This window comes from Pelmatolapia mariae, linkage group LG3_W (genome assembly GCF_036321145.2).
Source record: "Pelmatolapia mariae isolate MD_Pm_ZW linkage group LG3_W, Pm_UMD_F_2, whole genome shotgun sequence".
In the NCBI taxonomy this organism is placed as follows: domain Eukaryota; kingdom Metazoa; phylum Chordata; class Actinopteri; order Cichliformes; family Cichlidae; genus Pelmatolapia; species Pelmatolapia mariae.
The window spans coordinates 5906352-5923114 of record NC_086229.1 but is presented as its reverse complement, the minus strand read 5'-3'; the positions used below and the strand labels follow the sequence as shown (position 1 = coordinate 5923114).

At 44.4% G+C, this 16763-nt stretch overlaps 1 protein-coding gene across 1 annotated transcript in view; it reads right to left on the bottom strand.

The window, feature by feature from the left end:
• LOC134620284 (uncharacterized) overlaps window positions 1–16763 on the bottom strand; it is a 342368-nt gene that overhangs the window by 190267 nt on the left and 135338 nt on the right. The gene's annotated exons all lie outside the window — the stretch shown is intronic.

Sequence of the window (16763 nt, the reverse complement as noted above, 5' to 3'; positions counted from 1 at the left end):
ATTCATATGAGTTGTTCGCACTACAGTAAAAAGCACGATCACTTCATGCGGATACCCCTTCGGCGCCAGCTGCGGTCAAGGCTGGAGCCGAATAAAAAAAACCCCTGATAACGACTGTGTTTAGACTGTTCCTTCCCATTCCATGCAAGGCCACCTGGGTTGGCTGGAAGACTGTTTACTGTCAGGTTTCACCAATACAAAGATCGAGCAGACGCAAAACAAGTACCAGCAAAATATCATAGCTCACTCACATTATTCAGTCGTTACACTGCACCGACAGTTTGCAGCTGAATGCCTGAATGTCTTCACATCACAAAGGATTTAATGTATAGATTTATTTTGACATATTATTAATATACTGTACTACTTGTTGTAGTTAAAACAAGTCAAACTTGCATCAACACAACTAAATTTCTCTCCACCAGTCTAAGCCAGTCCTACAAATATCTCCCAGTGTGGCAGCACAGATAAACACTGGTGTATAAGGTGCTTCTGAATTCACAATACTTTGATGAAGAACCTGCTGAGAAAACAATCAGCCTGTTGTTGCTTCCTACATCTACTTTAAAAAAAAAAAAAAAAAAAAAAAACCTCCCAAAGGCCCGTTTAAGAGCCACGTCAATCTGTTTGTATCTGTTCTTACTGCGTCTTCATTGGTCTGTCTCTCTGTTGCTATCTGCTGTTTTGTCTCTTTAGCTCTTCATCTTTTTGTTTTTGTCAGTTTCTGTCAGTGAGCTGGTTAACTTAGAAGTTGCCTTTTGTGTGTCTGCTGCCTTTGTTTGTGTGTTCTCAACATGATGCGCCCCAAATTCAAGCCCTGCACATCTTTCCAGACTCCCAGTCAGGAAGCAGAAAAAGCTGCTGTCTCCGCTCTGGAAGTCTGTCCACCAAGAAAAGCTCTGACTTCTGCTAAATGGGTCAAACTGGGCAGAAAGTATACAAACACATCCTTATAGAATATGATGTAACACTGTAATTCTGAAATATAGTGGGCCATGAAAGATACATCCGACTCATCCTGCAGCCTTCAATTGGAGCCTCCAAAGGATGCAGGCCCTGGCTGTGTCCCAATTCAGGGTCTGCAGCCTTAAAGGCCACATTTTGAGGCCAATTGCATCACAGTGACGAAACGAAGGCTGTCCCAATTCAAAGGCTGCTCGAGATGCGGCCTTCATTTCCCTGACAACAACAGCAGACACGTGGTGTGTGTGTGGGTGTCTGCCTCTTATAACCACAGTGATTCTCCTGTGGTTTGAAATCTCATGTGATCTTGTGACGTGATCAGAGTCCAAACACTAACACAGTGATTCCCAAAGTGTGGGGCCCGCCCCCTAGGGGGGGCGCAGAGGTATTGCAGGGGGGGCGCGGCATGAAAAGGGGGGAAAAAAAAACAACGCTTGGACACTGCTAGCACGGGGCGCCCACACAAACGCAAAGCAGGAGATGAAGCATCGCTGAATATGTTTCCAAACCAACTTCATTCTAAGCCAAAGACTAGAAAATATGGTGAAGCAGATCTTCCCTTTGGTTTCACCTGCACAGGTGCTGAGGTAGGTCTCCCTGCATAATTAGTTTTCCCTGCATCAGGAGCAGCGCTGGGCTGTTTAAATCACGGAGAAACAGTATCCTACAGTTGTTTATGTTTTTTAACCCATTTTGCAGAGGGATTTTTTGAAAAATGTATTTATAGCAATGTTGAACATTATTACACAGGAAAAAAAACAACTACATGTAAAAAATTACACCATGATGCCTCTGCCTTTCTAAATGCAGGGACAGTAACTGCCTGTATATATAAGCGTGTAAAACCTGCAGAGTCAGATTAACAGTATTTAGTCTCTATCTGCCATTCTGCAATTTATCCCATGTAAACAATAACGTGGCGCACAGCGTGACATGAAAAAAGGCACATACCTTTGACATTGCGTGACAAACTGTGTTCCTTGCAAACGCAAAAAAAAGGAGTTTTAAAAAATCTCAGTTCTCGTTGATTCGATACGCCGTTTACATGTGGCCGAAACAGCTGCGCGTTCAAAAATACCCGTGTAGGTGCGGACGGAGCGTAAAAGAGTTAGTAGTTTATTTTCTTACTACCTGTAATTTATTGCAGATTATTTGTATTTGCTTAATTGTTTAATAAATGTTTGAGGTGTGAAATAAACCGCAATGGAGCAAAATATGGGTGTGTGTGGTTGAAGGATGTGTTTGTGCGTGCGCGCGCGCGTGCACGCGCGGGGGTGGGGGGGCGCGAACATTTTTCTTGTAAAACAAGGGGGGCCCTGCAAAAAAAGTTTGGGAACCACTGCACTAACAGGTCACCTCAACAAGAACAGACTCAATCCTAATGATTTAGTTACCATAGAAACATGAAATGATGTGGTTGACAGCACATGTCAGACTGTTGTAAACGTCACAGCCACACAGTCACACTTTCTGAGTGTTTTTAACATGATGGATGTGAAACACTGAGTGATGCTTCATTACATTCACACTCACAGCTCCTCTGTCAGTGTCTCAGCCAAGGGCGTAGATTTGGCATGGACGGAAGGGACATGTCCCCACCAATGTCCAGCGATTATTAAATTGTCCCCACCAATAATTTGATCTCTTCGAGTAAAGAAAAACAAACCCGATTGTAGGAAAAAAAAAAGACAACAAAACGCCCCCCCCCCAAAGCAATCTGTCAACGTCTCATTCACCCAGCGGTGCAAAAAGAGTTAAATTACGTTCTCTACTGGAGTCCTACGTCATGTGACAAATATGGCCAATGTGATTGGCTGTGCCTTTCAGGGAGCTCTGTTTAGTTTCAGCAGCGGCAAGCCTGCGCTGCAAAGACCTGCAAGGAGGAGAGGAGGACGGCAGCACAAAGGAAGAACCTGGATAAACTCATAAAATGTGTCCGTCATAATAACGTTACAGGAAATGTTATGCCATACATGCCAAACCTCCAGCCAATTCCAGTTTCCAACAATGGCTACTTCAGCTACTTAGTTTTAATATTACTCTTATTACTCTTTCTGGGTCACAAAATAAACTTTTAACATTTTCAGGCACGAATGTAGCTGATCAACAAATATCTTTGTTATTTTACTTACATTATAATCAATCACCTTCCTTTTGTCCACTTAAAATATGTTTACAGAACTATTTTCATATTTGTTGCAGTTTCAGCTGTCCTCTTGGCCAGATAACTTAAGAGAGAAATTTTTAAAGTAAACAAGAATTTTTTTTAACTCCATAAATAAAGGATACATAAAAGACACTGCCAAAAACTGATTGTGGCTTGTACCTTGTTACAGAAATGTTGTTTGTTGCTCAAGATAACTTGATATCATTCATGAGTAATATATTTGACATATGTTTCACATGATACAGACCAACAAGCTATTTATAGCACTGGAAATCAGTTTTTGGCAGACAATCACTTTTTGTCACAACACCTGGTCCTAACCATGAATAACATGTTGCCATGACCACCAGGAGAGTCTGGACAGTATAGATGTAAAACAAATATGCCAGCAGTTTATCTCAGTTAACGAGAGGAGAAGTCATGTGTTTGGCTCCTTCACATAGTGGACATTGAGTTGTTGTGTGGGGCACCAGTAGTCCATGTCTGTTGCTGTAACAGTAGTTCATGTTTAGAATAAAAAGTCCCAGCTCACTGATTTGATCGGGGCAATAGTGCCTAAAATGTTGCATTATTTTGCTGAGAGATCTTTTACTTTGTGGTAATCTTAGATGAGTAGTTTTATGGACAAAACCCACCAGGTCATTCAGTGTTCCCTTAGTGCTAATGTATCAGAGATGTTGGTGTATAACTGAAGTAATGTTGTTAAGTCCTTAAAGTCATATTCTTTTATTGTCATGACTCTATTTTTATTTTTGTATGATACCTGATATATATGGAATATGGCTGAAGTAAACTAAAGTCTAAAATACTTAGTCATTTGTTTAATAGTAATTTAACATTATATAATTTACATATAAAACTATGAATTGCATGCATACATCTACATGCATAGGCAAGTTTTTTTTTCTCCTTTTGTTATCAAGAAGCAAAGACAAAAAGGAAAAAGAAACAGCGCAGGGTTCGGTGGTTGAATCATCTGTCCCCACCAATGCCAAAACCAAATCTACGCCCTCGATCAGCTCTCTGCTCCGTCTGACAGCATATTCATAAGGATCAGACGTGTTTTTAACTGTGTTAACTAAGTTAACTATTTTAACTATGTCACATGGGTGTTTTCAGCCAAGGAAACATTCTTCATAGAAGTTTCCATCATCTAACTAGAAAAACTGGAAACTGCACGCAGCATAGTTTCAGTTTGCAGCACAGCTGATCTTTGTGATGCATCAACAGCAACAACATGTTATTTAACAGAGCTATAAAAAGACTAACAGACTGTGTTTAACTTAAATTAAACTTCAATCCAAATTATACATCAGATTTAGTTTATATGGAGTAAATTAAAATGTCTCTCCCCTATTAGTTCCATCTGTGACACTGTCCAGCAGATGAATGTTTAACCTCCTCATATATGAGTGTGTCTGCATATTAACCAGGTTATTAAAATTTTATTCTACTTTGTCCTTTCTGGGGGTTTTTTTCTCATGAATATATCTGAGCTGTTCCTAAGTAAAAGCATGGCCAGTATGGATCAGACTTCTTCTAGCCCTGTGCTGACCAAGAGCGCCTCAGACCTGATCTTCTGGACACAACAAACTGATCCGTGTTAAAGTAGTTCAGATCTTTAAACGTGACATTTCCACACTTCCTGTTGTAATAGGACAAAAATTATATCCACATATGAGGACATCTGTTTTAAATTTTGGTAAAACACTATTTCTTAAGTCCTAACAATACATCAAAGTCCTCCTGGAACACGTCCTCTTATTGTGAAAATCTGCATGTCTTTTTCCATCAGAGGTGGACTCCTTCTAGGTAGCAGCTCGCCTGTCTGTCAGTGTAGCAGGTCTGGACTTGTTGGTGTGAAGCAAAAATTCAGTGAGGAGCTCAGACTTGTGAGAACAAGATGTTCCTGCTCTCTCTCTCTGATGAATCTAACTGGCTGTTTCATTCAGAGCTGCTTTTACAGGAGGTCAGGGTGTCACACAATCTGCTTTAAGTTCACAACGACACACTTTAGAGCAGCGGTCCCCAAACCCCGAGCCATGGACTGGTACCAGTCCGTGAGTCGTTTGGTATCGGGCAGCAAGAGTTCAGGTTAGGTTGTGAAGTTTATGGTTTTCAGGGTTTTTATTGGTTTTTATCGTTAATATTTATTGTTTTTATCGTTAACTCACTTTCCCTTGGTCTTTGGTGTTATGGTGTTATGAATAAATTTTATTTTTTTGGTAACAGTACTAGTTTCATTTAGTTGTATTTATCCACAACACTTTAAATGCCAGTCTGTGAAAAGATTATCTAATATAAACCGGTCCGTGGCGCAGAAAAGGTTGGGGACCGCTGCTTTAAATCATCTCCACACCTCGTTATAAGCTTCATTTATATAAAGAAGAGCGTCCTACATCTATCAGTGAAACAGCTGTGATAGGAGGGAGGAGAAAACAGCTAAAAAAAACTGCTTCACTTTCTAAAAATATATGAACTGAACTGAATCTGATTCTTTTAAAATCCTCTAAATGTTTCTTTCAGCTGTAAGAACTGTATTTATACTCCATCACAGTCCTGTACAAATGATAAATACCTTAATAATTTTGTTGATAACTGTCGCTGATAAAAAAATCATTTTATTATTTTAATGATACCTGAATCTGCTCAGAAAGAGAAATGTTAAGTTTGTGATGGTTTCTGACGAAATCACACAGAAACCAACTGTCATGGGCCGGGTCTGGGACCCAGCATTTTGTGTTAATTTTGCACCATCATCATGCACTTTTGTAGACATGCTAAGTTCTCTTTGTTTTAATATTAGTTAGGATTTGAGTTGCCTTGTATTTTGATATTCTTTTATAATAATAATCTAATGGCTATAATATTTAAAGAAATTAGTTTACTGCTGAACTGTATATAACCATCATCTTATCATTGCATTAATTATCATTTCATCAAAGTGTTTATTGAAGCGGCTGGCATTATGTTATAATTTATATTATAGGGGTTATCATAATCAAATATTAACATGTTTATTACAGGTGCAGTTATAACTACTTTAAAATGATTGAGTTAAATATATATGTATCATAACTCATATGCTGAGTATATTGTTACAGTAAAATAGTAGCTGAGCAAAGGCCTTAGATCATCACCATATTCGGAAGAGTATGCCACAAGGAGGAACTTCTGTGTTTGCATTTAATTCTTAAAATACATGAATGTTCTGTACATGCAAATTATGTGCTTGTAAACGCAAGAAGGGGCGTTACAATACCCTGATGTTATAAAAGCAATCTAGAGTGTATTTTGGGTAGAGATGTACAACTGTTTTGCAGTTTACACCTCTCCACGCTGCGTGCATTAAAATCAATTGTTTGAACGACCTCTTCTGGACTATCATTGTTTTACTCTCATCCTCAATTTCGAACTCGTAACATGGCTTAAGATGGCGCCGAGTATGGCAGCCTCGTCGCGAGCTCCCCCAAGCAACAGCTGTTTTTGTGTTTAATTTTACTTTTTTTTTATTTTTTCACGAGTAGCACATGTCTCCTTGTGTACAACAGACAAACCTTACTGGACATAAAAGACGGACTTTCTCATCACTTTCCGGAGTTCAAGTTTTGCAACACGGACACTCCATTTGCAGACCCCCCATTCATCTCACCTGAGACGCCTTTGTTCTGGGCCCGTGGAGGCCGCAAACGTCGATGCAGAGGGAGAAGATCTGGCGTTCTGGTTCGACTGAGATGGCGCACTAACAGACCACCATTACCCAGTTTATTACTGGCTAATGTGCAGTCTCTGAAAAACAAGCTGTGCGAGCTTCGGGCACGGATCTCATTCCAACGAGAGATCCGGGACTGCTGCGTGATCTGCCTCACAGAAACCTGGCTATCAGAGAAGGTACAATGCAACTACCTGGGTTCTGTGTGCACCGCACGGAGAGGTCACAGGATCTTACTGGGAAAAGCAGAGGCGGTGGTGTGTGTTTCATGATCAACAACAGCTGGTGTGATTATGCGAACATGCACCCGGTCAAATCATTCTGCTCACCGGACCTGGAGTACCTGATGATTAAGTGCCGGCCATTCTGGCTACCAAGGAAATTTACAGCAGTGATTATTACGGCTGTTTACATTCCCCCACAAGCCGACACTGACCGAGCACTCAGGGAACTGTACAGCGCGATCGGCAGTGAGGAAACCGCACACCCAGAGGCGGCGTTTATCACGACCGGGGACTTTAACAAGGGAAACCTGAAGAAAGTTTCACCAAAACTACACCAACACATCCATTTCAACACTCGTGGAGACCGGCTTCTTGACCACTGCTACACCTCTTTTGTACAAAGCCCTCCCCCGCACCGCAATCGGCCAATCAGATCACCCCTCCATCCTACTCCTGCCTGCCTACAGGCAGAAGCTGAAACAGGAAGCTCCAACCCTGAGGGTGGTGCACCGATGGTCGGACCAATCGGAGTCTACGCTGCGGGACTGTTTTGATCACGCGGACTGGGAAATGTTTCACGCTCCTGCTAAAGACATTGATGAGTACACAGACTCAGTCTGCGGATTTATCAGAAAATGCGTGGAAGATGTCGTCCCATCCAGAACAGTTAAATCCTTCCCAAATCAAAAACCCTGGATTAACGGAGATGTTCGCACAGAGCACCGCTTTTGCCTCCGCGAACACATCGGACTACAAACACGCACATTACCAACTCCGGAAGACGATCAAAGCAGCCAAACGTGAGTACAGGGACAGGGTAGAGCAACAGTTTGAAGACCCTCGGAGTATGTGGCAGGGACTAAACACAATCACAGACTTTAGAGGGAAAACCAGCACACCGCAGACCACGGCCTCTCTGTGCGAGGATCTAAATGTATTCTACGCTAGATTCGACATAGCGAACACCATGAGACCGGACAGTGTGCGCACCGCGGATGACGTCAGTGCGTACACTGTGTCTGAGGAGGATGTGCGGAAGTGCTTCAGGAAGTTAAACGCACGCAAAGCTACTGGTCCGGACGGGATTCGGATGTGCAGCTCAGCTGGCTGGAGTGTTTACACACATCTTCAACCTTTTCCTCTCTCTGTCTGTAGTCCCAGCCTGCTTCAAAATGGCCACCATCGTCCCTGTACCCAAATCCTCCACCATCTCCTCATTAAACGACTGGCGACCTGTAGCCCTGACCCCCATCATGAGCAAATGCTTCGAGAAGCTGGTTAGGGACTTCATCTGCTCTTCACTACCCGACTCACTGGACCCTCTACAATTCGCATACCGCCACAACAGGTCCACTGATGATGCCATAGCCCTGACACTCCACACAGTCCTGTCACACCTGGAGAAGAGAGACACGTATGTGAGAATGCTGTTTGTAGATTACAGCTTAGCATTCAATACCATCGTTCCTGATGGCTGAACTGACTGAGCAGCTCCCTCTGCAGCTGGATCCTTAGCTTCCTTTCTGACAGATGCCAAGTGGTCAGACTGGGCAGCATCACCTCATCCCCCATCACACTGAACACTGGTGCTCCACAGGGGTGTGTACTGAGCCCTCTCCTGTACTCACTCTACACCTACGACTGCACGGCCACTAGAAACTCCAACATCATTGTGAAGTTTGCGGACGACACTACAGTGGTGGGTCTTGGTAAATGGTAAATGGACTGGTTCTTATATAGCGCTTTTCTACTCTACTCTGAGCACTCAAAGCGCTTATACAACTAATTCATTCACCCAATCACACCCATTCACACAAGCACTTCTTCTAAACTTAGTGCATATCTAACATTCATACACATTCACACTCCGATGGATGCATCGGAGAGCAACATGGGGTTAGTATCTTGCCCAAGGATATTTGGCATGTAGACTGGAGCAGACTGGGATCGAACCACCGCTGCTCTGCCACCTGAGCTACAGCCACCCCCAACAGTGATGAGACGGCCTACAGGGAGGAGGTCAGCGCCCTGACACACTGGTGTCAAGACAACCATCTCACCCTCAACGTCGCAAAGACAAGGGAGTTGATAGTGGACTTCCGGAGGTGCAGAGAAGTACACACCCCCATCACCATCAACGGCGCTGCTGTGGATCTGGCTGAGGATCTTACGTGGTCAGTACACATAAACAAAACAGTGAAGAAGGCGCAGCAGCGCCTCTTCTTTCTCAGGAGACTAAAAAGATTTGGCATGAACCCCCGCATCCTCAGGACCTCCCTCCAGGACATCTACAGGAAGCGGTGCCTGAGGAAGGATCATCAAGGACTCCAGTCACCCCAGCCATAAACTGTTCAGACTACTTCCAAAGCAGTCCGTTCAGACTGCTTTTTCCATCAGGCCATCAGACTGCTGAACACTTCATAGACACCTCACCCTCACTACTTGAACTTCAACATTATGTACTGTATATAAATGCCACTTGTTTTGCACATGTCCAACTATCAACCTCTGTATATTTTATATATTTATTTTATTGTTTACTCTATTTAATTTGTAAAATATGTATACACACACACACACACACATGTAGAAAAACATTCCAGTATACACATCCAGTAATGCATACACTCTTATATTGTACATATACATACATATTTATTACTCTCAGATTTAGCCATTCTTATATTTTGCTTGTTTTATGTTGTTGTATTTTTGCACACCTCTGTTGCTTGTGAAGCTCGCACACAAGAATTTCACTCGCATGTACCAGTGTGATGTGACACACCGGTAATAAAAGTGATTTGATTTGACAATAAAAGTGATTTGATTTGATTTGATTAAAGCTCCTCAGTTGTTATCTTAATCCTTGTTTATCTTGATCCTTTCATTTCATCACCGCTTATGTTCCAGTCTCCCTGATTCATGTTGTCAAGTTACTATTAGATCTGTCATGTTTCCTGTTTTTTTTTTCCGGAGGAGTCTACTGTGCTTTTGTCATTGTATGTAGTTTTACTTCCCCATAAAGTCATTAAGTTCAAAGTGTCAGCTGTTTCCCCATGTGTTTTCATTCCCCCTAATCACCCATGTGTGCATTTAGTCTGTGTGTTTCTGTTCACTCATTGTGAGGTTGTCTGTTTTCCTCTCCACAGTTTTGTCTCAGCTTATCATAGTCAATCTTAGTTTTTTCACAGCTAGTCATAATCATCAAAGTGTTTCATAGTGTGTCTTAGAGAGTCATAGTGTTTCTTTGTAGTCATAGTTTTCATGTTTTTTTGTCTGCAAATAGTTAAATAAAGCTCGCTTGTCGTTCAACCAGCAAGTCCTCTCTCTGCGTCTGCTTCTGGGTCCGGCTTTATAAAGATCGGCATGACAGAATGACCTGAGCATTATGGACCCAGCGGACATCTGTGACACCAATCATATTCCTTCAAAAACAAAGTGCTCTTAATGTGAAAATCTGCTTCCTCCCCTCTCCCACCTGTGCTGAGTTTCAGGTGGAGTCCCGCCTCCTTCCAAAAAGCAGATCACCTGTGTGTCCATGTTTAGTGTCCAGCTGTGGAGTGGAGCTTGTTGTTGGTGTGTGTGAAGAAACTGTAAGTTTGCTTTGTTTCCTCCTTCAACAATTTGTCTTTAGGAACTTTAGGGCCAGAATGTGAAGTGAGACATTTTTATTTACGTAACAGTAAACAAATCAGATGTATGATCTGAATTGAGTGTAATGAAACAAACGCTCGATACTGTGATATTGTTTTACAGCTGTATTCAATAACAAGTTGTTACTGTTAATGCTTCACAAAGATCAGGTGTGCTGCAAACTAAAACTATGCTGCGTGCATTGACTAGTTTTTCTAGTTTGAACTTCCGTAAAGAATCCTTCCTTTGCTGAAAACATCAAACATTTAAGGCATCTTTGTTTCTCAAAATTCTTGTGTTCGTCTTTGTGTTCTACTTTCTTGGGTTCCTCTCAATAAGCAGCTATCTTTATGGTCTCAGTCATTATGTATCTAATGTCTGCACATGATTCCTCATCTTCCAACACAGTTATGCTTTGCTGTGCTTAAGTCCCAGGACCAGAAACATGTGAGGCTCAGCTCCGAGATCCATAAACAGATCACATCTGTTAGTTTTTATCTGAAAGCTTAAACCAGTATCAGCACAAGTTCAGAATCAGAATCAGAATCGTGTTTATTGGCCAAGTATATGTGCAGACAAATACAAGGAATTTGGTTCCGGTAGATGGTGGCTCTCGAGCACAGCAATGTAAATCACACACAGACACACCCACACACACACGTATATATATACACTACACATGCATACACATACATACACAAAGCTGTGTAAACCAACTATAAATAACTAATATAAACGTATATACATAAAATACAGAAATGAAATGAGGTGGAATGAATACTACAGAATGTACATAAGGTGCAGTTGCAGTCTGGCAGTGGAGAGCAGTGTGACAGGTCAACTGTTTAGAAGGGAGATGGCGAGGGGAAAGAAACTGTTCCTGTGTCGGGTGGTCCTGGTCTGCAGGCTTCTGTACCGTCTGCCAGAAGGCAGCAGATCAAAAAGTCTGTGTCCAGGGTGCGAGGGGTCTGTGATGATTTTCCCTGCCCGTTTCCTGGTTCTTGAGAGGTACAGATCCTGGATGGAGGGCAGGGGGGCGCCGATGATCCTTTCTGCTGCCCGTACAGTCCGCTGCAGTCTGCACCTGTCCTGTTTAGTGGCTGCACCATACCAGACAGTGATGGAGGAGCACAGGACAGACTCAATGACCGCAGTGTAGAACTGGATCAGCAGCTCCTGTCGAAGACTGTACTTCCCCAGTTGTCTCAGGAAGTACATCGTCTGGTGGGTCTTTTTGAGGATGGAGTTGATGTTGGTCTCCCACTTCAGGTCCTGGGAGATGGTGGTACCCAGGAACTTGAAGATCTCCACAGTCGACACAGGGCTGTCTGATATGATGAGGGGGGGCAGAGTTGAGGGATGTCCCCTGAAGTCCACTGTCATCTCTACAGTTTTAAGAGTGTTCAGCTCCAGATTGTGCTGACTGCACCAGAGTACCAGCCGCTCAACTTCCTGCCGGTATGCAGACTCATCACCATCCTGAATGAGGCCAATGACGGTGGTGTCATCTGCAAACTTTAGGAGTTTTACAGCTGAGTTCTTGGAGGTGCAGTCATTAGTGTAGAGGGAGAACAGTAGTGGTGAGAGGACACATCCTTGAGGGGCGCCAATACTGAGGGAACGAGTTTCAGAGGTGATCTCCCCCAGTCTCACTTGTTGCTTTCTGTCTGTCAAGAAGCTGGTGATCCACTGACAGGTAGCTGGAGACACGCTGAGCTGGGAGAGTTTGGAAGAGAGAAGTTCAGGCACGATGGTGTTAAAAGCCGAACTAAAGTCCACAAACAGGATCCTGGCATAAGTTCCCGGGTGGTCGAGGTGTTGCAGGATGTAATGCAGCCCCATATTCACTGCATCATCCACAGACCTGTTTGCCCGGTAGGCAAACTGCAGAGGGTCCAGCTGGTGGCCTGTAATGTCCTTCAGATGGTCTAACACCAGTCGTTCAAAGGATTTCATGACCACAGACGTCAAGGCAACAGGTCTGTAGTCATTCAGTCCTGTGATGGTGGGTTTCTTGGGAACAGGGATGATGGTGGAGCGTTTGAAGCAGGAGGGAACTTCACACAGCTCCAGGGATCTGTTGAAGATGCGAGTAAAGATGGGAGCCAGCTGTTCAGCACAGGTCTTGAGGCAGGAGGGTGAGACACCGTCTGGTCCGGGGGCTTTCCTGGGCTTCTGTTTCTGAAATAGTCGGCTCACATCCTCAGTGTGTATTCTGAGTTTCAGGGAGGAGGAAAGGGGGGTGAGAGGTGTGATGGAAGTCGTTGAGTCTGGATTGGAGAGGGTGATGGTGGTCGTTGAGTCTGAAATGGGGAGGGTGGTGGTGGTCGTTGGGTCTGGATTGGGGAGGGTGGGGGTGGTCGTTGAGACTGGATTGGGGAGGGGGAGGGTGAAGGGGGGAGAAGTGGAAGGTGTGTTGGGGGTCACTGTCTGAAGCAGTGTCTCTGGGGAGGGGAGGGTGAGGCGTGGGAGTCTGTCCGTCTCAAACCTGCAATAGAATGTATTTAGCTCGTTGGCCAGGTCTTTGTTTGCTTCAACAGTGGGTGGGGGGGGCGTCTGTAGTTGGTGATTTCCTGCAGGCCCCTCCACACTGACGCAGGGTCGTTGGCTGAGAGCCGTTCTTCCAGCTTCTGGGAGTAGATCCTTTTAGCTACTTTGATCTCCTTGGTCAGTGTGTTCCTGGCCTGCTTGTACAGGGCCCTGTCACCACTTCTGTATGCGTCCTCCTTGGCCTTACGAAGATGTTGGAGTTTAGGAGTGAACCATGGTTTATTGTTGTTGTATGTGCAAAAGGTCTTTGCTGGCACACACACGTCTTCACAAAATCTGATGTATGATGTCACAGTGTCCGTGAGCTCATCCAGGTTATCAGATGCAGCTTCAAAACAGTCCAATCAGTGCAGTCAAAACAGTCCTGTAGTTCCTGCTTTGCTGCGTTAGTCCACTTCTTCACACTTTTGACTACAGGCTTGGCACGTTTAAGTTTTTGCCTATAAACTGGAATAAGATGGACCAGGCAGTGATCAGAATGTCCCAAAGCTGCCCGAGGCACAGAGCAATAGGCATCTTTTAGAGTGGTGTAGCAGTGATCCAGTATGATGTTGTCCCTGGTGGGGCAGTCTATATGCTGTCTGTATTTAGGGAGTTCGTGGTTGAGGTTTGCTCTGTTAAAGTCCCCAAGGATAATTGTAAAGGAATCCGGGAATTTCCTTTCCAGGGTAGTGATCTGGTCAGCCAGCTCGCACAGTGCGTTGTTCGCGTTGGCCTGAGGAGGGATGTAAACTCCGACCAGCATGAAGGAAGAAAACTCCCGCGGTGAATAAAATGGTTTACAATTGATGAAAAAACTTTCCAAGTGTGGGCTGCAGTGTTTCTGTAACACTGTGACATCAGTACACCAACCTTCATTAATGTAGAAGCAGACTCCACCACCCTTTGTTTTCCCTGAGAGCTCCGTTTCGCGGTCCGCCCGGTGAAGTTGGAAGCCCGGCAGATTTAAAACAGCGTCTGGGACTCGCTCACTGAGCCAGGTTTCAGTGAAGCAGAGGGCAGCAGAGCGTGCAAAGTCCTTGTTAGTCCGGATTAAGAGCAGTAATTAGTCGACTTTGTTTGGAAGAGAGCGGAGATTCGCAAGATGAATGGAGGGGAGTGCTGTGCGGAGTCCTCGCCGACGTAGTTTCACCAGCGCACCAGCGCGAATCCCCCGTCTACGTCTCCTCCAGGAGCCACAGAGAGCTGCTGCGCCTCCAACTAAAATCTCCAAGTTAGCTCTTGAGGTGTGTTCTCTATAAAAGAGAAAACAGAGCTGATAAACATGTTTTCATATTAGTATCTGTAGGTTCTCTAGCATATCGAGACTATCTCTCCACACCATCAGATTTTCCAAATGTATGGGGTACGACCCCCCCTTGTTCGTGGCGTGTGGATATTTCTTTAAGACACTCTGGCACACCCGGTTACGTCCCACAGCTTGCGTATAAAACAGCTGTGCAGACGTGACACCGATGATCGTTTGATCTCCACTTGTGTTGTGTGTGTGAGTGCTTTGCCTTGAGAGTGCTGTATGTATGTGCATCCGTCAGGAGTGTGTTTCGGCATCCTCCTTGGGCACTGCCTCTCCCCCTTTTCCCGGTACTCCCCTGGTATTCCCCGGTATTCCCCTTGTGTGCCCTGGTATCCCTTAGCTTGGTTCCCCTTAGCTGGCCCTTAGCTTTCCCCTTGGTTGGTCCCCCTTCCCCAGCTCATCGCCTCGAAAAATAGGCTTGTGCGCTGGTCGGACCATGCTGTGGGCTGCTGGCTAGCGAGTAGCTCAGCTACAGTGTGCCAACACAGCAGGGACACAGCTTCAGCGTTCAAGCATACGCTGTCGCCTGGTCGCCTGCGATTTGTGCCGGCTGAGCACTAGCCGGCCGACGAGTAGCATTCCTGCCGGTTAGCGTGTCACCCGCAGCTTGCGGGTTAACGCGGCCCACAGGGCTCCACTCATGGCTCAGCTACATTGGGGAAATGTGTCAGAGTTCCATGCATACCTGGAACCTGTTGCAGGAGCTTAAACAATGAAAGGGGAATCCGGGTTGCGGCCAGTGCCGGCTTCCTATTAGCACATCCTGGTTAGCATGTGGCCCCGCCCCCTTGCTTGGAAGCAAAGTTTGGCAGCCCACACGTCCCAAACATGTCTGTATATGGCATTTTTTGCCTTTTGCAGATAGGCACGAGCAGTGTTGCTGTGCCTGGGCTAAAAAGGGATAATATTGACTACATAAAAGCAGCCCAGAGCATGCTGTGCTGGCTTAAGCAGCTGACGCTTGCATACACTGCTTTATGACCAGCACAAACTAGGCAGACCGTGCTTGGTTTTCCGAAAGTATTTAAATGACCCGCCCCTCCCCCTTGTCCTGCCTCCAAAAATGAGCGAGCAGGCTACTATGGGGACCATGGCTGCCACTTCTGTGGACACCAGATGGGCAGTCCATGGGCTGGGTCTCCTCCCACACCTGTTGCTGATTCACTGCTGGCCCCTACCACGGCGTCCCTCCCATGGCTCCGCCTCTGTGAGGCCTAAGTCAGTGGCTGTATCCCAATTCAGGGTCTGCAGCCTTAAAGTACGCAGCCTCAAAGGTCCTCAAGGGCTGCGTACTCAAAGACCGCTAAGGCCGGAAGTGCGAGTCTTGTGACATGGGACGGTCTCGCCTCCATCGCACTGCCCAGGGTGCTTAGCAACCATGATAGCTGGAAACATGTGGTTGACAGAAATGAAGGAGAACATATTTTGTTTGTTTGTTTGTTTCTACATGAGTTCTGTGTGATTTAATAAGTATCTGAGGCTGAGACCACAGGACTGTAAAACATGATTGTTGGCCTTCATTTCTGTACTGAACAGTCATATAAGATTAGCTAGTAAATAACAATTAGTTAATGTTGTTCATGAGAATAAAGTCAGTGTAAATATGAGATGGCCAATATTATAGTTATAATATTAATCATTATAAGTTATTACAGCAGTGAGTGTGAACTCTCAAATCAAATCACTTCTATTGTCACATCACATGTGCAGGTACACTGGTACAGCACATGTGAGTGAAATTCATGTGAATGAACTCTGTGTCTAACACTGAGCTTCAGTAAAGATTCAAGTTGCAGTTATTTATATTTCCTATCACCTTAAATCTTCACTCAAAGACAAATATCTTTGACAGTGTATACATAGATGTATTATATATAAGAGACAAATGTTGTTCGTTTAATTTCTTGGCATTATTACATTTGGCTCAATGCTTACATATATGTGTAAAAAGCAAATGTACGAGCTGTAAAAACTGTTTCTGGTGGAATGAAGAGTGGACTGATATATGAAATATTCCTTTATTGGGTGAAAAAATCATACCATGTTGTTACGCCGGGAGGCGCGGTGAGGGAAACATTAGACTTCACACTGTCTTAACTGAAGTAATTGCTTTATTATCTCATGCCAATATCATGCACATACAGACAGCAACTTCTCAAAATGGCCCCCAATCCATTTCCTGCTCCCTTTAAATACTCTAAAGAACACGCCTTCTCAATT